Raw genomic sequence first — 19635 nt, 5'->3', positions numbered from 1 at the left:
AACAGAATTAAACTGTCAAGCAGTAAACAAAGTTATGCCAATCGTTTTCCAGGAAACAGAAAATCACTTGCTTGTTCCCGTGGAACCGTTCAAAAAAATAAAACTGGTTTTTTGCATGCGGCGATTCGCAGATACGTCATGTACATTCGATAGCACCTGTGCAACGGAAAACAGTAAATTTGGCGCGTTTGAAAATGAGCCACAAAATGGAAGCTCACCTGGATTGGTGACCGAATTTACATAGCACCTGACCGCGTTTTGAGCAAACGGTTGCAAGCAGGTAAGTCGGCTACGCATCCGGGTCGACTACTGCAATGAATCGGAAACTTTTTGCTCGGAAGTAAAAAGCTGCACCCAGCGGCTATTCGGAAAACTGTACAACGGACGCCGAAAAAACAAGCTTACATGCAGTTCCTGAAAGCAAAACACAATGTGGTTGTCGATCCTTGCCGCGTTGGGAACAATCCCACACGTCGTTTATTGTCCAAGTTATGTTGAATACTTTGTGGGGGCAGCTGGCCATCAAGGAAAATAGGTCTCGGTTTGAATACCTAAAGACTGTGAAAATGTCCAATGAGCTTTTCTATTACGGCACGTACAGTGAAAGCTACATCGACATCGTCAATGACAAAGTAATCCAGGTTCAAATCACACGGACGTGTACTGTGGATGGCACTGACCTTCGCGTAAATGAAATTGTAGCGGGTTTTGTGACTAGCCCGCCTAGAGCTGTATGCAGGCATGACAGTGGTTGGTGTAGAGCGTTTGCTTTATGTTGACACGGACTGTGTAATTGGCTCTGAAGGACCTGGACTACCTTCGTTGCCAGTTGGTGGTTGTCTGGGAGAATTCAAGTCAGAGATCGGGAATGACAATATAATTTTTTTGTCTGCGGAAGGACCCAAAATGCATGCCCACCGCACTGCCGTTGGAGTTGTCGCCTTTAAGCCAAAGGGAAAACAGTTGACCAAGGAAATATGTAATTTTTAGCCCGGAAACGTTGCGCGAGTTGGTGAAAGACCCTAAAGTCGTACATTACATTTTCAATCCATATAAAATTTTCCTAATCAAAGGAAAATGGCAGCTGGAAACCCGTGAGCAGAAAAAGATAATGGGTTTTACCTCCGATAAAAGAGTAACGAGGAGCGGCTACCGGACAGTGCCGTTTGGATTTTGCCATGAATTAAGTGTGACACCTTGTTACAATGCATATAAAATTCTGACGCGCGCGCGCACGGCAGCCATTCAGCAGCTTTTAAAATGTATGATATCCATTGTTTTGAACCGACACTAATTCATCCAATTAACTTGGTCTGCCGCTGCCAGAGTCAAGGCGGGAAAACTTATTGAATCAACCTGCTGGTGGAGCGTCGCAAAACACGTCCATTTCCTAAGCGGTTTCGTTTTATTGATTAATACGAGTCACTCATTTTTAAAGCTATTAAAAAACACGCAAAAAATGTCGTTCTCATTTAAAATCATGCCTGACGATATCGCTAAAGAACTAAAAATGTTCCATCTTTAATAATTTTTGATGACCAGATGCAGAATATTGATAAAGATGTTGTTTCTTTATTTATTAAAGGTACGCATCACCTTAACCGCTCGGTCATACTTACCGTCCAAAACGTGTTTTTCTAAAACCCTCTCGTGCGGACAATCTCCCTAAATGCCCGTTACCTTGTTTTATGGAAACAGTTGCGTGATATGATGCAAATAGAGATTTTAGCTCGGCAATTGTACCCTGGAAGATCTTTATTTTATGGAGGCATATAAGGCTGCCACGAGCCGCATGGCTATTTGTTTTTAGATTTCAAATCGTTCCCACCAGACGCTCTTCGCGAGCGTGGAAATCTTCTTGATGAAACAACAGACGGTTATCAGCGTGTTTATTCTACACTGTAGTAGACTATGGAAGAATACAATCTAGTTCCCGTCAGGCACCTTATAGAACCAGTGGAAATTGTCAAAGGTTGCGGAGGCGGCAGCCGCAACAGCGGTAGATATTCCAATATTTTGAAGCGGAAACGTGGTGGAGAAAGGAGAACAACAAAAAAGCAGAAACAAAAACAGAATAGCAAGGGTACATAAATTCAAAAAGCAAAGAAAATACCTAAGGAGAAGAAGAAAAATGCTGTGAAAAGCGAATAGAAAGCCACTCTAAATGTCGTGTGAATTGCGCTCTAAATCTACGTGTGCTTTTAAAGAATTTTCAACGTAACATCATTTGAAATACCTCTCGTCTTCATCCGGTGACCTTTGACCGACATGGCACTCAGTGCAGTCATTAACAGGAACATCATCAACTACAATACCAACACTGCTATCTTGCTCATGCCTCTAACAAACACGAAACACGAACAAAATAAAACGACAGCCTACCTTGCCGAGTGGGGGGTATTTTTCATACCGTGCAATCAGCCAAATCTGCTGCATATCCCAAAAGATCACCCAGCATGCCAGCAACGCTCAGGTATTCTCATGCACCCAGCGATAATATACATACATGGTGTAATTATTCCTTCCGCATTTACTGGCAGCTTCGATTATTGTGTACATCGCGGAAGCGACTTACTGTGGAACTTCAGGACTGGCACATCAGGACGAAAGCGCCAAGCTTCATTTGTGGACGTTTATCAAACCGGCAGCTATATACTTGATAAGGGTACAATAAATTATATTCACAATAGAAATCGTTGGAAAGGCATTAACTGCCCCTAACCTTGGCGCCTTCGCTACTAGTGGGATGGTACTAGAAATGATGTGAACAAACAGAATAAATAACGCAGTTACAACGCATATTAATTTATTGCACTTTATACGGTTCCTTGGCGTTTTCGTACGTACGGTTGACCGATGGCAGTCGGATCATCTTGGAAATTATCGGAGTTTGGTGCTGCAGCGCGAACGCTTAACGTAATCCGTGCGTTGTTAACTGTATATTTAGTACTGCTACTGCAGAAATTTTTGCTGGAACCGTTGAGCAATAATTTTTTAATTTGCAGGAAAACTCAGAATTACGATGATGTCAGAAGGTACAATATAATTTATAGGCCTAACAAAACTTTGATCCGTTACGTAAGTGCATCGTGTTTGTGTTTTCTGTTCTGCAGATTTCTTCAATACACACCGCGGAAGAGTGGGAACGCATTGCATATCATATTCTTCACACTCGCGGTGAGCATCGTGGCTTTCTCTGGATCGTGCTTCGTGGCATCGTAATGATAGACCATTTTTAAAGATAAGACCCGAAAACGCAAATCATAAGCGCGCTGGCAGGATTTTGGTTTTGCTTAGTTACTTTGATGTCTGCTGCCTGATGTCTGCCAGACTAAAACACGCGGCTTTAGAACCGCAACAGAAGCATCTTCTATTGAGGGCATCTGATCCCCTCGTGGTTGTATAAACTCACTCACTCACCGAACAGTCTGCCAGACTAAAACACGCGGCTTTAGAACCGCAACAGAAGCATCTTCTATTGAGGGCATCTGATCCCCTCGTGGTTGTATAAACTCACTCACAGTATCGTGCACGCAGCGGAATTGCATAGGCTAGACAGAGAAGCACTAGACAAGACCCTATCTCCTGGTTTGCCAAACCAGCCGCTCGGATTTCTTCTAAATCGGCACTACCGTGTCGATATACACACACATTCCTTTTTCGGTTGGTTTTGGTTTTGTTTTCGCTCTCGTCCAACAAAACACTCACAGGGTAGCTCGTGTTTCTGTTGTCCGTTGTGCGTTCGTTTTCGTTCGCCGCAGTCGCCCCTGCGACACTTGGAGCCCGTACCGAGTCGACCTTCTGCGGCCGATGGTTTGTGGTCAGTGTGACATTTCCCTTCGTACCGATTGGCCTTCTCTTTGTAAAGACGTGCCCCTTACCGACACCATGTAAGCAGACGTACTACATTGATTTCACATCCATCCGACGTCCCGTATTTTTCCCGAACCGTGACCTTTCGACAAAGATGTAGGCGCAGAACATAACATTAACCGGCCTTCGCAGACATGGCCCAATACATTACGCATCGCGCCTTTAAATACTCGTCGTTAGAGAATCCGGCTAGCGCTATGTTGGTGCATATGTAAGCATAAATTATCGTCATATTGAAATATTTGGCAACCTTGAGAAATACTTTTTCAACTGATTCGCGGTCTGTTGCAAGGGCATGCTCGACTTGGTTTTGATGGCACGCATTATTCTTGACTGGTCCGCGGGTAATGGGCAATTGCTTAAAGTATTCAATGATTCATCCATCACTTCGAGAGTCCTTGTGTCGAGAACCTAAGAAACCTAAGAAACTTAAGAAACCTAAGAAACCTAAGAAACCTAAGAAACCTAAGAAACCTAAGAAACCTAAGAAACCTAAGAAATTCTTGATAAAGAATGTTTAAACAAGCGGCTTAGGGAGAGCTTTGTTACCGCTTACGCGATTCCAATTTCAGATTCAAATTTTGCTAACGATCTGACGAAGCGATTCAATTGGTCTTTGGTTGCTCTGATCCCCTGGGGGTCCTAAACAAACTATGCTTTTCTGGATGTCGAAACGGTTTCATCGAAATCGCTGACGGGAACCAAAATCAATGCGCCGGCATCAGTAGCTGAAAAGATTGATGTTTGCTGTAACACTCAAACATTACGACATTCAACGTACTTCGGAAGGTAGATGTTTATACCGCCCGTCGGAAGTCCACTTTCTAAGAGGTTCGCAAGAATTGGTGCGTCTAAAGCTCCGTACATGGCAGAGATGCCTGGACTTGGATAACCATTTGTCACTCGTGTGCAATCTCCCCTAAACGTGGATGTGTGGCTAGAAGCGCATGCATCCACTCCGGTGGCAGCTGCCTCTTTATAACTGCCGCGAATACCGGATTGCAGCGCCCTGCTACAATGCAGCAAAGATTAGCACAAGTCTTGCTAATCCATATACGTCCGCAGTGTATCGCTTGTTTCAGTTCTCTGTAATAACCCTTAGCGCGTTCACATTTGCTGGATACGTAGCACGTTGACTATTAGTGCTACGAGACATTGGTGACCGGCGGGTCAGGCAAGCCTTCGGATTGATCCCCTTTTTTTGCCGTTTAGTTGTTCGGCTTCGTCTTGGAACTCTTTCGATCATTTTGCATTGCCAAAAAAATATTATTACTGCAGCAGTTCATTGTAGAAACGTTTACAATTAAAGTGGAAGTGTTAGTCTACAGAACGCAGTTGACATTTTATTACTGTACTTACACAAGTGAAAGAGCCACCGAACTGACGGAAGCCGTACACAATAGCGCGGCTTCTTTGCAGGATGATATTATCGGAAACGCGTCCGCGGGAATTTCTTCCTGATCTGCCCACCCTGAACTTCATCAATTTCAAAACAAAAATGAAAATTATTCTAGGAACTAATTTTGTACGTCCAGGAAAGACATCAAAAATTGCTCATTTTGGCAGTGACTGCTGTTATGCCCGTAACATAACAAGACTATGCAGTTATACTGCGGGTATATCACTGTATATGTCTATTCAGTTTAACGTGTTAGCCCAATCGATCGCTTGATGAGCACGAGTTTATTATGCATTGTTAGAATTGTTAATACGCCGGTCGCGCCGAGCGTATTTATACTATGCTCTGCCCAGCGCAAGCATGCAACTAAGCAGAGAAGGTAGAGAGAAACTAAACACTAAGCGAAGAGAGAAATGAAAGGAGAAAGAGAGGATTTATATATAGAATTGCAGAAATGCTGGTGATGCTCACCACTGCCCATGTCGACCGACGGGCGTAATTAAATCTGAAAGGGACGTAAACCCGAGTCACTGCCCCGCTACGGAAGAGATGTAAAACTCTGAACATCTGCCGGCCGTGCGGCGTGACGTTCAATAACGAGAATGTTACGATTGGCCGGTATGTAGAAAGGGGTCGGCAAGTTGGTGTATGTAGTAAACAATAAAGTCAAAAATCAAATTTTACGATTTTGTGCGAGCTTTGGAATAAAGGTTTCGGATCCATCGATGGTAAAGTAGAACAATTATCTCTCCCGACACGCGATGATTTGCGTCCTTTATGTAACAAAATGTAATGGAAATTGTTTGACGCCAAACTAGAGATGGCAACGGCTGGCTTAACGGCTTATCGGCTGGCTGCGGCTGGCTAAAATAGCGAGCCGGCTCGAAAGTGTCGGCTCATCTCCCTGAGCCGGCTCAAACGGCTCAGCTTCGAACGCGAGCCGGCTAAGCCGGCTCCGAGACAGCTTAGCCGATAGTTTTCTGCGCAAAAAAAACAATTATTTTTTCAATAAAAAACATTCAACATTGTTTTCTGCTGTTTTCTAATCATCGACTATTTTTGATCAGTTTGTGATGGAAAAAGCAGTCTCTGAAATAAAAACCAAGTGTTTTTTAATAAAATTTCAGAATTTTTGAGCCCTGAAACAGGCTTTGAGCGGGCCAAAACAGCTGAGATTGCACTTTCCAGCCAATTTCTCTACTATGCGCAAGCCGTTAGCCGGCTCGCGGCTGGCTAAGTCTCAAGCCGGCTCATTCGGCTCGGCTAGCATCGGCTTCGGCTACAATTTTGGGCCAAGCCGGCTCAGCCGAAGCCGGCTTAGCCGCGGCTCAGACGGCTTCGGCTGAGCCGTTGTCATCTCTACGCCAAACAATCTTAAACACCGACTTTAAATAACGATAAGTACTTTTCTTCTAGCTCACAAAAAAGAACGTTTTTCACTTCCGAGGCGGTGCCATTAACAGTTATGTCCAGAACCAGTATCCCTTTGTTAAGTCGGAAATCGACATGTTTAACTGCAACTGGCGAGTACACTGTGCACTGTCGCGTAAAAGCCGGCTCACCTATCTGGGGAGAGAACATCCAGATTGCATGCTTAGCTGCTCCTGGATGCAAATCTGGGGCTGTTACATTCCTAGTAGAATAGATTTGGATAGCGTAAATTTATACCTGCGCGCGCTTCTCTGCAGTAACGAGAATCTGTTCCTTTTCTTGGTGTACTACAATCAAAACTGCTGTGAATGGATCAAGGAATAGTGATAAAAGCCATTTTCACCTTGAACTTTACTCAAACAATATTCCGAAAAATCGAAACGTTAACGACAGATCTGCTTGTCGGAAAGTGTGACCACAAAAGAGCGTATAACGCTACAAAATCCTCGTTAAGCACACTCGATATACATTGCGGAAACTGGTGGAATACGCGGAGTAAGATAGCAAAGATTTTAAAGCGATGTCCCGGATTCAAATAGTTCAAATGGACTTCGTCTTTTCTGCGAAAAATGATGAGAACGTATTCCGTAACCGAAATTCCGAAAACTGCAGCATACGTATTCATGGGAACGGCGAAAACGCGTGATCAGATAACAGAGAATGGGATTACCTTGCGGTGGTATAATGTAAGCGTAAACCATTGCCAGCATATAATACGTAGACTTCATGTAAGTAATCGCACCATGTTATCGAATTTCTCAGAGAGACTGATTGTGGTTCATTTGGGTGGCAGCTTTGAAGTTGCTTCCCAGAGTTTGCACTATTGCTGGCCAGGCTTTGGATTTCCCCTCTTGCGGTAGCCACTGAACGAACACATTCTTCGTCCGGAAAACACAGGCGCAAGCATATCTTGAGAGCAGAATTTGGCTTATGCTCCGCTGTCATTTTTGTCCTGTAAATGATCATGTCAGTCCTGCTATGAAATATGCTGTATTATATTGTCGCAGGAGACACTGCGACTCGCTATGTGTGGCGAAACGACAGAACGCGAGCAACCGTGAGCGTTTGTTGTTAAGCAGACACAAAACCAAGAACAACCAAACTGATATCGGCGGCTACGCCGATATAAATATGAAAACAAACATGCCCGAAAGGGCAAAGAACACGTATATCACGGGTGCACCCGTGACACTACCCGGTCTCTCTCAAAAAGGCTCAGCCACCTCAGCCGAAAACAGGAATAAAAATGAAAATAAAATGATAGGCACACGGTTGATTTAGAAATAGCAAAGAAAACTTAATAAAGGACAAAAATTGCAAAATAAAATAGAAATGGATGTAGAAAGGCCATCGTGGTCAGCCACCCACGCATGGTGCAGTCTGCAGCCCTAAATCGTGATAAAATAATGTATAATTAAATTACTGGTGATATGGGCGACGGGAAGGAGGATTTTCAGGATAGTCGCACGCTTGTCGGGCGTTCTCTTCTTCCTCGATCCAATGCATCTCCTCAGGCAGCTGCTGTGATTCTTCCTGGCGGTCGAGGAGTGCCATTGACTGTTTATGGCGGTGGTCTTGGGTGACACGAAAGATGACGGTGGCCTCCGCCTTTTCCCATTCCGCTTTATTCATGCGCTCGATTTCACGAAAAACAAGTGTGGACTCGCCGCGCGCGTACTCTAGGGCGCTTTTCAGGATGTCGGGAGTAACGCCGTCTGGTTGTTTGATATTCATATAATGCGCAGGCGGCAATGCGGATCCGTTGATCCGGATCAGGTCGGGCCGGTTGATCGTAGGTGTCAATAGGATCCGGATGAGTGGACACCTGCACGGCGCATTCCACTTCGTGTGTTAATGCGTACTGGATCGGTGGTGCCACGTCTTCGACGTTGGCTACTGTGGACGCGGTCGAAGGCGTGACGATACGGCCCCCTCATCATCCTCCAGGCATTGGGGCGGGCCCTCTGGCATGGCTTCATCCTGCGCCTCCTGAGGCAACGCCTCATCCTCTTCCCCGCTGTCTGAGAGCGAAGGCTCGCCGTTTGCGTTATTGTCCTGCAAAAACAAAGCACCAAAGTGTTCCTCTATTTCTGGGGACTGTGAGCGCGGGCACTGTCGTAGGTCGGTGGGCATGTAGATCTCAGGTTCGAGAGGAAGGACAGGCGGATCATCTGTAAACCGTACAGCCTGGTGCGGTCAGTGCCTCTCTCCTCCGCACGGAACACGTTCGGGAAGACCTCCTTGATGGATTTTACCAAGTGGCGCTGGAATACTCGGTCGTCCGCACCATTGATGCCCGTGAAAGGTGCGACTTGTTTCCGAAGATCGGCCAGGATGATGTCACGGACGAAAGCCATGTCAGGATGCTCTGATGGCTCCAGGCGAGCAGGCTTCATCCGTTGGCGCACGATATGTAGAAGAGCAAATTCCAGGAGTTCAACTTCATAACTGTTTAGTCTGTCTTGGCGAACCATGATTGTATGTTAACGAACACAAAAATATGCAAAGTACCAATTACGAATATGCAGAACTGTTTAATTAAGCGTTGCTATGGTAAAGTGGCGATCGCGTGATGTGAGCGATACCACGTGCGCGCGTGCAGGCCAGTGGTCTGCCTGATTGTGTCTCTCTCTGTCGCTGTGTCCAAATATACCATGCGTTCTGCGCCTAGTATATGGCTGAATGGACACAGTGGGAAGCTCGACGGTAAGCAGACGTCACTTTGCGGCGTACGGGCTAATAAGTACATGGCTACTGAACTACGGCTGCGGTAAAACGGCCGTCACTTTGCGGCGTACGTATGAAATCGAAAAGGTCGGAATTGTAGCCAAATATTCGTGCGATTTCGAATGCAGTCGGAACATTAGTGAGTTTGCGAAAGGGTGGAGCATTGGCGGAGTCTTGACAGAATGGTCGAATCACTTTTCCGGAAGCATTTTTTTTATTTTCCGATTAAAGAATGAGAAAAAATTAGAGACAAACAAAAATTGAAGACTATAAAAACTAACGAACTGGAAATAAAGAATTAAAACAAATACTTACCAACGAGAGACAGCGAGGTTTAGGCAAGACCAAAGAGCATGCTGATGTACTTACGATAACCGGTTAAAATGTTAAGATTTATAATATTTAGGCGCATTAAAGTTAAGACTACGTTCCGCTATTAAGATTCCAGGGCGAGATGATGATGGGTGTTATGAGCACGCAGGTAACACAGCTTACGATCTGGAACTCTTTTAACCGCTAAGCTGGACGATTCCTTTGACGGGTGGATGAGGTCCGTCTTAGTAAAAGGAGAAGGAATCTAGGCCGATGTGGGTGCCAGTCACATCATTTGGCCAAAAGCGAACGTTTTTCCAGCTTAAGGCGAACCTCATACGAGGCGACGCCGATGTGGGTGCAGAGCCGGTTAGGCGCGGTGTGGTGTTGCAGCCTTTTTGCGGATTTTATCCTTCACTGGACACATATTGTACTCATAACACATGGACGATGAAGATGATTTAACGGCTTAATATCGGAAGATACTAGGTGACTCCATTTGTATTATTTTTTTTTAATTTTGCGCTCTTTTCTCTTTTTTTTGGAGTTTCTTTTCGTAAGAAAATTTTTCAAGAAAACCAAAGCCAAAAGAAAACGAAAACAAAAGATTCGTATATCTGACTGCGTCGGCTAGCCGCTCGACTAGGGACAATTCGATCACAGCGGCAGTTAAACAACCAAATTATCCAAAGCGAAACGTACGTGATAACACTGAAGCGATAACACAAGTAAATTACGACAATGGAAACCAAAAGGATAGCGATCGCTATAAAAACCCACATAACGATGTGCTTCGCTGTTGACACGACTGTTAGAATTGCTGTTCATTCTTGCGTGGTTTGGATAAACTGGCCTATAGACGGCGATGCTTGCTCGTTAATTAGCCCATTAAGCTCACTCAAAATGTAGTACATTTCGTCGGTCTCTGTTGAAACGGAATCTAAGAACAGCCGGTCAGAGCGATCGATAACCTGTTTGAACTGGGCATATGCGTGACGACAAGAAGCGGCGTAGCTACGCTCAATCGGTGTCCAATCACCAGAATCAAAACGATACAGATTACCTCTGAAGGTTGAAATACGATCAGGGTTTTGCCGTCGCTAGCAATAGTGAAATTTCCTTTGTCTGAACGGTAAATCGGCTCGGTTCCGCATTAAGTTTTAATGGCTGCAAATCGAACCTGACGAACTTGACACTGGGTTAGTATACCCTGATGACCAAACGACTGTAATCGATGACATTCAGTAAAACCGGTTAATTGTGCGGCCATAACGGGGCTGAGATGCGAAAGGATAAAGAATGTCGCGCTTCGAGTACGATCGCTCAAACAATCTGAATAATGTAAATCATCGGCAAGAAAGGTGAAACGCTCAACGTTCTTTCATAAAACTGAAAATGGGCCATCATCGGTTCATAGATATTTTCTCGCATTGCTAGCCGAGTGCTGTTGTGAACCCACATCAAACCCCTGTCTGGCAATACATGTTCGTTCTGTGAATCGAGGGGAAAATTAGTGGTGGTAAAGCGAAGTAATAAATACGGGTCGTTAACTATTGCGTGGTAGATCTCATTACAGACAGTAATCTCGGTTGTATTAATTGAAATGTCTACCTGGTTCTGCGCGTCCTTAGTCATCTCAATGCCGGCTACGACCTGTTCGGTTGACAAAATAGCTGGCCCTTGATACACCTGTTTAACATTGCACTCAAATTTCTGACCTAATCTATCACTTTGCCACACGTAGGTTGTTGCATGCGAGTAGGCATATTCCGTATTTCTTGACTGAGCAATTTTACCGGTAACTGACCACAGCGTTCCGTTAATTTCTTCAAGAGTGATTTGTTCATATACACAGTTAACGACTTCATGGACTACCGTTTGAAAATACTCCCATTCTGCGGTAGGAGTGGCCCTAAATTCCCATACACTGCCCGACTTATGCATTGGATTACCGAAACAATTACCGGTCTGCACTAAACGCCAACAATCCTGCTCCCAAAGCGGGGCTGGATTCTGATAATTAACGGTGTCTGTCGATCCGGACCAAAACGTATCTACTTTAACTCCCAACTGGACTGCTTTACACGCATAGCCTGGTATCTTTCGTTAAACCCTGTTGTGTTCGTACAGTGAATACGTGATGCTCACAGCTTGACTCTTAATCGGTGGCGCATTGCAACTCTGGTACTGCCCTAAATCGATGACTCCACCGCGCACAACTTCCGTACAGTCACACACCGACACTGACATCGCCAGTACATTACGGAAAAACAAAACGTACAAAAACACGACAACAAATGTTCCCATTATGGGATGGTACGGTACCGTTACAGGAATGGAAAGGTCACACGAGAGCGGCCGATACTGATGAAAAGCGATGAGGAAAGATCACGGCACGATAAATATCCCGCTGTCGTTGACAATATGCTACGTTTCGCTAAGGCGTGATGGCTTATGGCGTTCCCGGGCAGATCTCCGGACAACTGGAGACTGTAACTGATGCACTTCGGAAGTCAGTTGTCGCTTTTAACCTCGTCGGAACTTTCGGAACTTTCGGTTTCGTCGCTCGGAGCGTCGGAAGGCTCCGATGGTATGTCATTATCTGGTTCATCTTTGTCAACAATGCCGTTACCGTTATCATTATCATTAGTGACTGATGCCAAATCGGTTGCTGGAATTATGTCGATATTTTTTTCGGAAGGTAATCCATCGTTTTCTCGAGCAAAATACTTCTTCAATCGTTCAACGTGTACGATATACGGCTTACGTTTACCAGTTAATGGTTTTAATTTGTAATTAACGGGGCTCGTCTGTTCGATTACTGCGAGTGGACCGGTCCACTTACGAAGTAATTTATTCGTCAGTTCCTGGGCGGTAATCGGGCGCCACTCTAGCACCAGATCGGCGGTCTTAAACGGCGGACTATCGCTGCGCTTTGCATTAAAGCGCGGCGCTTCTTTATCTAGGTTTGATAATAGCTCTTTATTTGAAAACCGAGACACACATGTATCAATAACATAAAACCATTATAAGCAAGCGAAAAAGCTAGACTTTATAACATCCAGATTTCATTTAGCTTTTCCGCTTCGCCAATAGTGCCCATAATTGAGGCCGCATTGCCTCGCTGTATCTCCAATGAGATACGCTGTCGGAGAAATTCGTGCGAGCGTTTTTCTCCAGAGTGGTCCCGCAGACGCCTTCCTAGCTCCTTAATCAAGGCGATAGCCGATGGACCCCAAGCCCCCATAGTTTCGAAAGCTATTGGGGCGAAAATGTATCGACCGTTCAGGTACGAGTAGAATCTGGATTTCTTTTCTTCTGCCTGGACAGCGGCCGCTCCGCAGTTGTCGCGGTGGATTTGACATGGGAAGCAGCAACAGTATCGACACATGTGACATCCCAAGCCAAACACATCCCTCTTTTCCATGCGAAGGTTGTACAGCCGTCAGGACGTCGTTCATTCGTGTAAGAGGTGCCGCGTGGTTCAAGTTTAGCTGGGATACCTGCCGAGACGAAGGCGCGGCATACAATGCTGTTGAGAGCACCATGTCGCGGGTGCCTTCCGGCCGAGAAAGGGCATGATAGACCGTGATGAGCGTGGCCATCAACAGGCTTGTGGCATTTCATACATTCATGTGGATCACAGATCACAGCACCGAGTCTAAGGCCGACAGAAATTTTGAGCGTGTCGTCGTCAAGTAGGTTGCCGATATGAGCGGAAGGCAGCGCGTTAAGCCAGACACCAGCTTCCGGACTTGACTGGGCAAGAAGGCGCGCTTTATTGATTTCGTCGTCGCGGAACACTTCAAGTAGAGTGGACAGGGAAACGTTGCACAAAGGTAGATCCCATGTTTTCTGCAAGCTGCGAAAGCCAGGGTCAGGAAGTTCAGCTAGGCGAGTATTGAGTTTCCACAATTCCTGAGCTGCAGAGACATCCACTGCCGGTCGCCCGGGGAGCAGTAAAGATACTAAGCCGGTTACGGAATGAATCGAGGCTAAATAAGCCGGGAGTGCTAATTCTTCCGATCGACGTATACCAATACCACCTTTGCTAACCGGTAGACTTGCTTGCCGCCAGCATGGATAATCATCGTGATTGGTTCGGACATTGCACAGCAATTGGAAACAAGAACGTAGAACTTCATCGATTTTGTATAACTGTTGCGGATACTTCCAAGCATTACAACACCTCAACATATAAATTATCTTTGGCGCGCCAAGGCAGTGTTTCAATAGATACAAGGCATGGTGTCGAGGAAGATGCTGCATCCGTTCGGATACGATGGTTAAAGCCGCCGCTTTCTCCGCAAAAATCGGGGCAATCGCTTCATCCAAAACAGGAGCCCCGAGCAGTGTTAAGCTAGAGCTTGACATAACGCGCAGTGCCGGATGTCGTGTCAAGAAGTCCTTAATTGCCTCCTGTTGTGAACATTCAGTCCCACCTGTAACATACAACTCGCATTTTCCTATGTTGATTTCCAAACCCACTGCCCGAGCGCCTTCGACAACCCTCCCGAAATTTTCCAGTACGTCTCTGGGAAGGCCGCCAAGTGTCCCGTCGTCGAGATACCATGCATTAAACTCCGCTTCCAGAGTGGCAACAACCGCGTGCAAGGCGAGGCAAAACAGCAACGGTCCCAACGGGTCACCCTGCTGCACTCCAGCTTCAGACGACAGAATATGGTCACCGACAAACAGTGCTGAGTGGTGTCCGTACGCAGACTGGAAAAAGGCGTAGTATTCCGGGAAATGCGACTTTACAGCGTCGAGTACCACTTCTCTGGACACTGTGTTAAACGCGTTCCGAAAATCTATCTTGACGACAGCCTTGGTGATATCTGGTGAAGCATTGAGGAAGTGCCTAGTGCCGTGGACTATAGCTTCAGCTCCACCGCGTACGTTGAAGCCGAGTTGGTATGGGGAGAGTATGGCGGTCGCACGCTCAGCTACATTAGAACAAACGATCTTAGCTAACAGACGTCGCAGCGTCATGCCAACCGCTATGGGACGCAGGCCGCCATCTTTCTTTCGCAGAGCCAGCAGCCTTCCACCGAAAAATATATGGCGGATGTCGGCAGGAATTTCCCCAATAAGTACAATGTTGAGGACAGATGCCAGGGTTTCGCAGAATAATCCACTTTGAGCGTCCATCTTCGACCCTACAATATCCAGTAGATGCTGCGGGCGCAAACCATCTGGTCCTCCAGCAGATCCCCGGGGGAAGCTGTGGATGGCAGTAAAAACATCCGCGGCGCTCACAGGCGGCGCTGGTGGCGTGTCAGCAGCATGCGGTGCAACACGCGGAAGGGCACTTTCGGGGTGTTTGGCCCTGAGCTCTTTCAGAGTTTCTGGAGTGATATCTGCGATGGAGTCCGTGGACATTAGGACGCGCATCGCCCCAGAAACAGAACCGTCGTCAATCTTTTGACCGACGCGACGAGCCACGTCTTCGCCGGAGCTCCGTTTCTTCTTGGTTCCGGGGGGCTGCGACGGGGGAACCTCAGCGTCACGGTCGTATAAATCGAGATTCTTCTTAACCATAGTAGCCAAGGAACTGGTACGTTCGGATTTTGTCTTGGCAGGCAAACGCAGCGCTGACGGTGCAAAGTCAAGAAGCTTCAGCCAGGATTTGCTATCGTTCTTGGTCGCAACTTGCTGTAGTGCTTTTTGCAGTGAGGTTCTCGCAGCAGGTCGCGCTCCGTGTGGGATGCGGCGTATAACTCGCTCCTTCGAAGGCAGAAAAGCTTTTGGCAACGTAGGCGGTGTGGGTGCAGCACCCGCAGAATTGTTCGCTGTGGCGTCAGGAATAGGCACTGGAGCTGGAGGAAGCGAGCGAGGGGAGCCAGCTGCAGGCTGCGGAGCTGCTGAAGGAGCTGCTGAAGGTCCGGGACGGAGAGCCTTGCGTTGTGCTTTCTTGCATACTGCCGAGTCGCGGTGCGCTGCTAGACCGTGAGATGATTTGCACACCTTTGGGCACAGATCGCACTTGAATTCCATGGTCCCAAAAGGCCTACAAACAGCTACCCAAGCCAGAAAAAGAACCCACAAACCCGAGTGAGAACGCACAAGCAGGCAACGACATACCCTGTTTACCGAGAGCCATCGAAACGGACTCAACGGTAACCAACAGCAAAAGCATGCGTTCTCCCGGGAAATCCAAAATACAAATCCAAGATCATCAATTTGACATATCTAATGGAGTTTATCTGCTGTAATGCGATGATAATCATCGTAACAATAATTGTAAATTTGCTCCAGTTGGCGCTGCCCCCATGATCGATGCCGCATTTCCTCGTTGGATTTCGATGCTGATCCGCTGTCGAAAACAAATTCCGTGGCTCGATTTTTGCCGATTTCTTGTCGTATCTTCTATCCAAAGTCGGTTATCGTGCGAGCAGCTTCCGGTCCGAGCGTTTCAAGCCCAGAGAATCGAACAGGCAGTCTTGGCCGATATTACGATATTTCTTGCCCTGCTCGGCCTGATCTGTCTAAATATCTGATCTGCCATGTCGTGTATAAGCGTTCACGCCGGTTAAGGCTCCATGAACAATCTTTACTCTTCCACGCCTGTAATGCTCAATCGGTAGGCACTCGTACTCTCAAACTGTAACAGAAGAACTAAGGTGGAAATAAGACGAACGAATCAGGAACACTGAAGATCAGGAATCCCTCAGGAACGAGCTAATCACAACTTCCGGTCGTAAGTCCTGTGAGGATCGGCAAGAGCTAGGACGATTGTGTCACGAGCAAACCTGTATACTAAGCGATAATCCGGGAACGACTATGCACTTCCGTAGGAACAAGTATTGCTGTCTCTTTATCCAATTCACATCACAGTTCACAACACTAGGAAATCGTAATTAGAAAGCAGTCTCAGAAGTAAATCTCAGACTACTGATACCGATATTAGGCATCACAAGAACTTATATAGACTTCGCGTTATGACATCATATACATCGCTAGTAAAAGAGAACAGCAAATCACAGCATTGATTGACTAGATTATCCGTTATGTTGCAGGTGGAAGGCGGACAGTCATCATCCAGTACGTACATCCGGCGTATGATCCTACTCCCATCCGGTTTGATTAACTTTTTCGATTGTGATCTCTCTGGCCTTATGTACCCAATTCTGAATAGCAGAAAAGTAATCGGCTGGGTCGGCGACTTCTTCGTGTCCATCAAATTCGAATGCTACATCGACGGGCAGCAATGCCGGCCGGCCGTACACCAGTTCGAATGGTGTATAGCCGGTCGTTTCGGATTTACTAGTATTCATGACAAATGCTGCATACTTGACTGCGAGATCCCAGGTCTTCTGGTCGGTGTTGGTGTAATGACTGATGATATAAACAAGAGTTTTTAGCGCTCTGTCTGCCACGCCATCCGCTTGGGCATGATAAGCGGTGGTTAGGAGGTGTTTGATATCGAGTAATTCAAGAATTTCTTGTACCATGTGACCTGTGAAATGCCGCACACGATCGGTGAATAATTCCCTAATGCACCCATTTGAGAATATAATGTCTTCGACGATAAAATTCGCGGCTGTTGTAGTAGCGGCTTTCTGAACGGGTTTCGCAATGACAAATTTTGTCATGGGACGAATCGCTAACAGTATGTATTTATGTCTCCGAGGTGTTATAACGAACGGTCCGGAATAGTCCATTTGGACACGCACAAATGGGCCAGAGACACAAAGCGGCTGTAAAAAGCATCCGGGGCGTTGAGGTGGATCATTGCGGTGTTGGCAGCTTTCACAAGAAGCCACATACCGAGCTACACTTTCTAAACTGCCTGGGAAATAATAACGATCCTTTATACAGGCGTATGTTCGTGCGACGCCTAAATGTCCACTGTTAATGGCGTAATGTGCCTCAGCCAACATGGTCGGCCAGACTGACTTAGGGACAACAAGCAAGAGATGGTAGCGGCCATCTATGATGACTTTACGATAAAGAATGCCGTCTTCTTTATGTAAGCTTGTGTCCGAGTCTTGAAGTTTAGATGAGTAGGATCGTTAATATTTAACAAAATGTTCTTGCAGAAAGGATCATTTTCTTGTAGGTTTTGCAAGTCTACTTTCGGTGTGAAAAATAAAGGGGTTGTGAATGATTTACGAATTGAGTGACCATTTTCAATGGAAAATCGCGATAAAGCATCGGCAAGTGAATTGTGTTTGCCTGGTCGATAGATTACGGCAAAATTGTACGGCGTTAAGCGCATAATTCAGCGTGCGAGCCGGTTTGTCGGATTTTTAACTTTGAGTAAGGTTCCGATAGCGAAGCGGTCGGTAATGACTTTGAAGTGGTTAGGGCCTGAGATATAATAATGAAATTTCTCGATACCAAAAACAACGGCGAATAACTCTAGCTCTGTCGCCCCGTAATTTCGCTGCGCTTTATTGAGAGATTTGCTAGGGTAAGCGATTGCACAATCTCAATCGGCTTTCTTTTGTATGAGCACGGCACCGACACCTACTGCTGACGCATCGGTATGAATTTCGCATGGTAAATTTTCATCGAAATGGACTAGTATTGGGGCTGAAATCAGGCGATTTTTCAGCTGAATTAATGCACTTTCTTGTTTTTCCGTCCAGCCAAAAATGACATTTTTGTGAAGAAGACTGATTAACGGGGAAGCAAGTTCGGCGAAATTTTCAATGAATCGGCGAAAATAGCTGGTTGTTCCCAAAAACCCTCTGAGCGACTAAATTATGAGGACGGGGAATTTCGGAAATTCAAAAATAAATTATGAGGACGGGGAAGCTTGGAAATAGGTTTTACTTTTTCGGGATCTGGTGACAAACCCTCTTTAGTTATTCGATGACCAAGAAAGGTCGCGGTCGAAAAACCGAAATGGGATTTGCTTTGTTTGATTTTAAGTCCCGAATTTTGTAGTCGGTACAGAACTTCTTTAACGTGTATTAAATGATCTTCGAATGAAGGGGAATAAACCTGAAAATCATATACGTAAAGCAAACATTAGAAAAGCTTTAGAACGCCGAGCAGCCTATCAATTAGGCGGCAAAATGTAGCGGGTGCATTTGTTAAACCAAAACACAAGCGTTTGTACTCGTACAAGCCGCCGGAAAAGCCGGGTGACGACAGCACGGGAAAAGCGGTTTTGTGTCGATCGCACTCTGCGATTGAGATATTATGAAATCCATTATACAAGTCGAATTGAGTGAAAATTTGAACGCCATGAAGGGAATCCAGCATTGCTTCAATATTACCCATTGGATAACTATCTTTGATCGTTACACTGTTAACAGGGCGGGAATCAACGCATAGGCGGTATTCTTTTGATTTTTTTCAAACGAGCAGAACGTCGGCAGCATAGTCGCTGTGTGAAGGCTCAATGATATCAACCGCAAGCAACTCTCGTACTTGGCGAGCCGTTTCTCTTCGTTGGAATGGACTGAAATTTCTCAGTTGTTCACGAATGGCCAGTGAATTACCGGTGTCTATGTGATGCTCTACTAACTTACAGTGGCCAGCTATGCTGTTATTGGTGGGAAAAACGTCAGCGTATCGTTTAAGTAGTTTAAGATATTCTGCTTTCTGGTGCGGCGTTAAATCGGGGCAGAAATTAAGTTGTTCCCATTCGTCGTCGGTAAGGGGAACAGGAAGTGCCGCTTTGTCGTCAATCCATGGTTCAAAAGGCGTATCAGGGTCATCGTCGCTGTTATCGAAATAATTTTCACATGAAAAAAATAGGTTGTTCGGCGGATTCCCCCTGGTTAGGTGCGATTGAAAAATCATCGATGTAATGTTGAATGGTACCCGCTAACGGATGGGAGGATAGTTGGTCCTCATTGACAGTTCAGCAACGAGGAGGAACCGGAGTTATATGTTTCCGATACAGGTAATGATTTTGAAAGCTGTGGTTTCTCGCT

The sequence above is a fragment of the Paramacrobiotus metropolitanus genome, unplaced genomic scaffold (assembly GCF_019649055.1).
Source record: "Paramacrobiotus metropolitanus isolate TYO unplaced genomic scaffold, Prichtersi_v1.0 Parri_scaffold0000017, whole genome shotgun sequence".
Taxonomy (NCBI): domain Eukaryota; kingdom Metazoa; phylum Tardigrada; class Eutardigrada; order Parachela; family Macrobiotidae; genus Paramacrobiotus; species Paramacrobiotus metropolitanus.
This window is presented reverse-complemented; position numbering follows the sequence as displayed.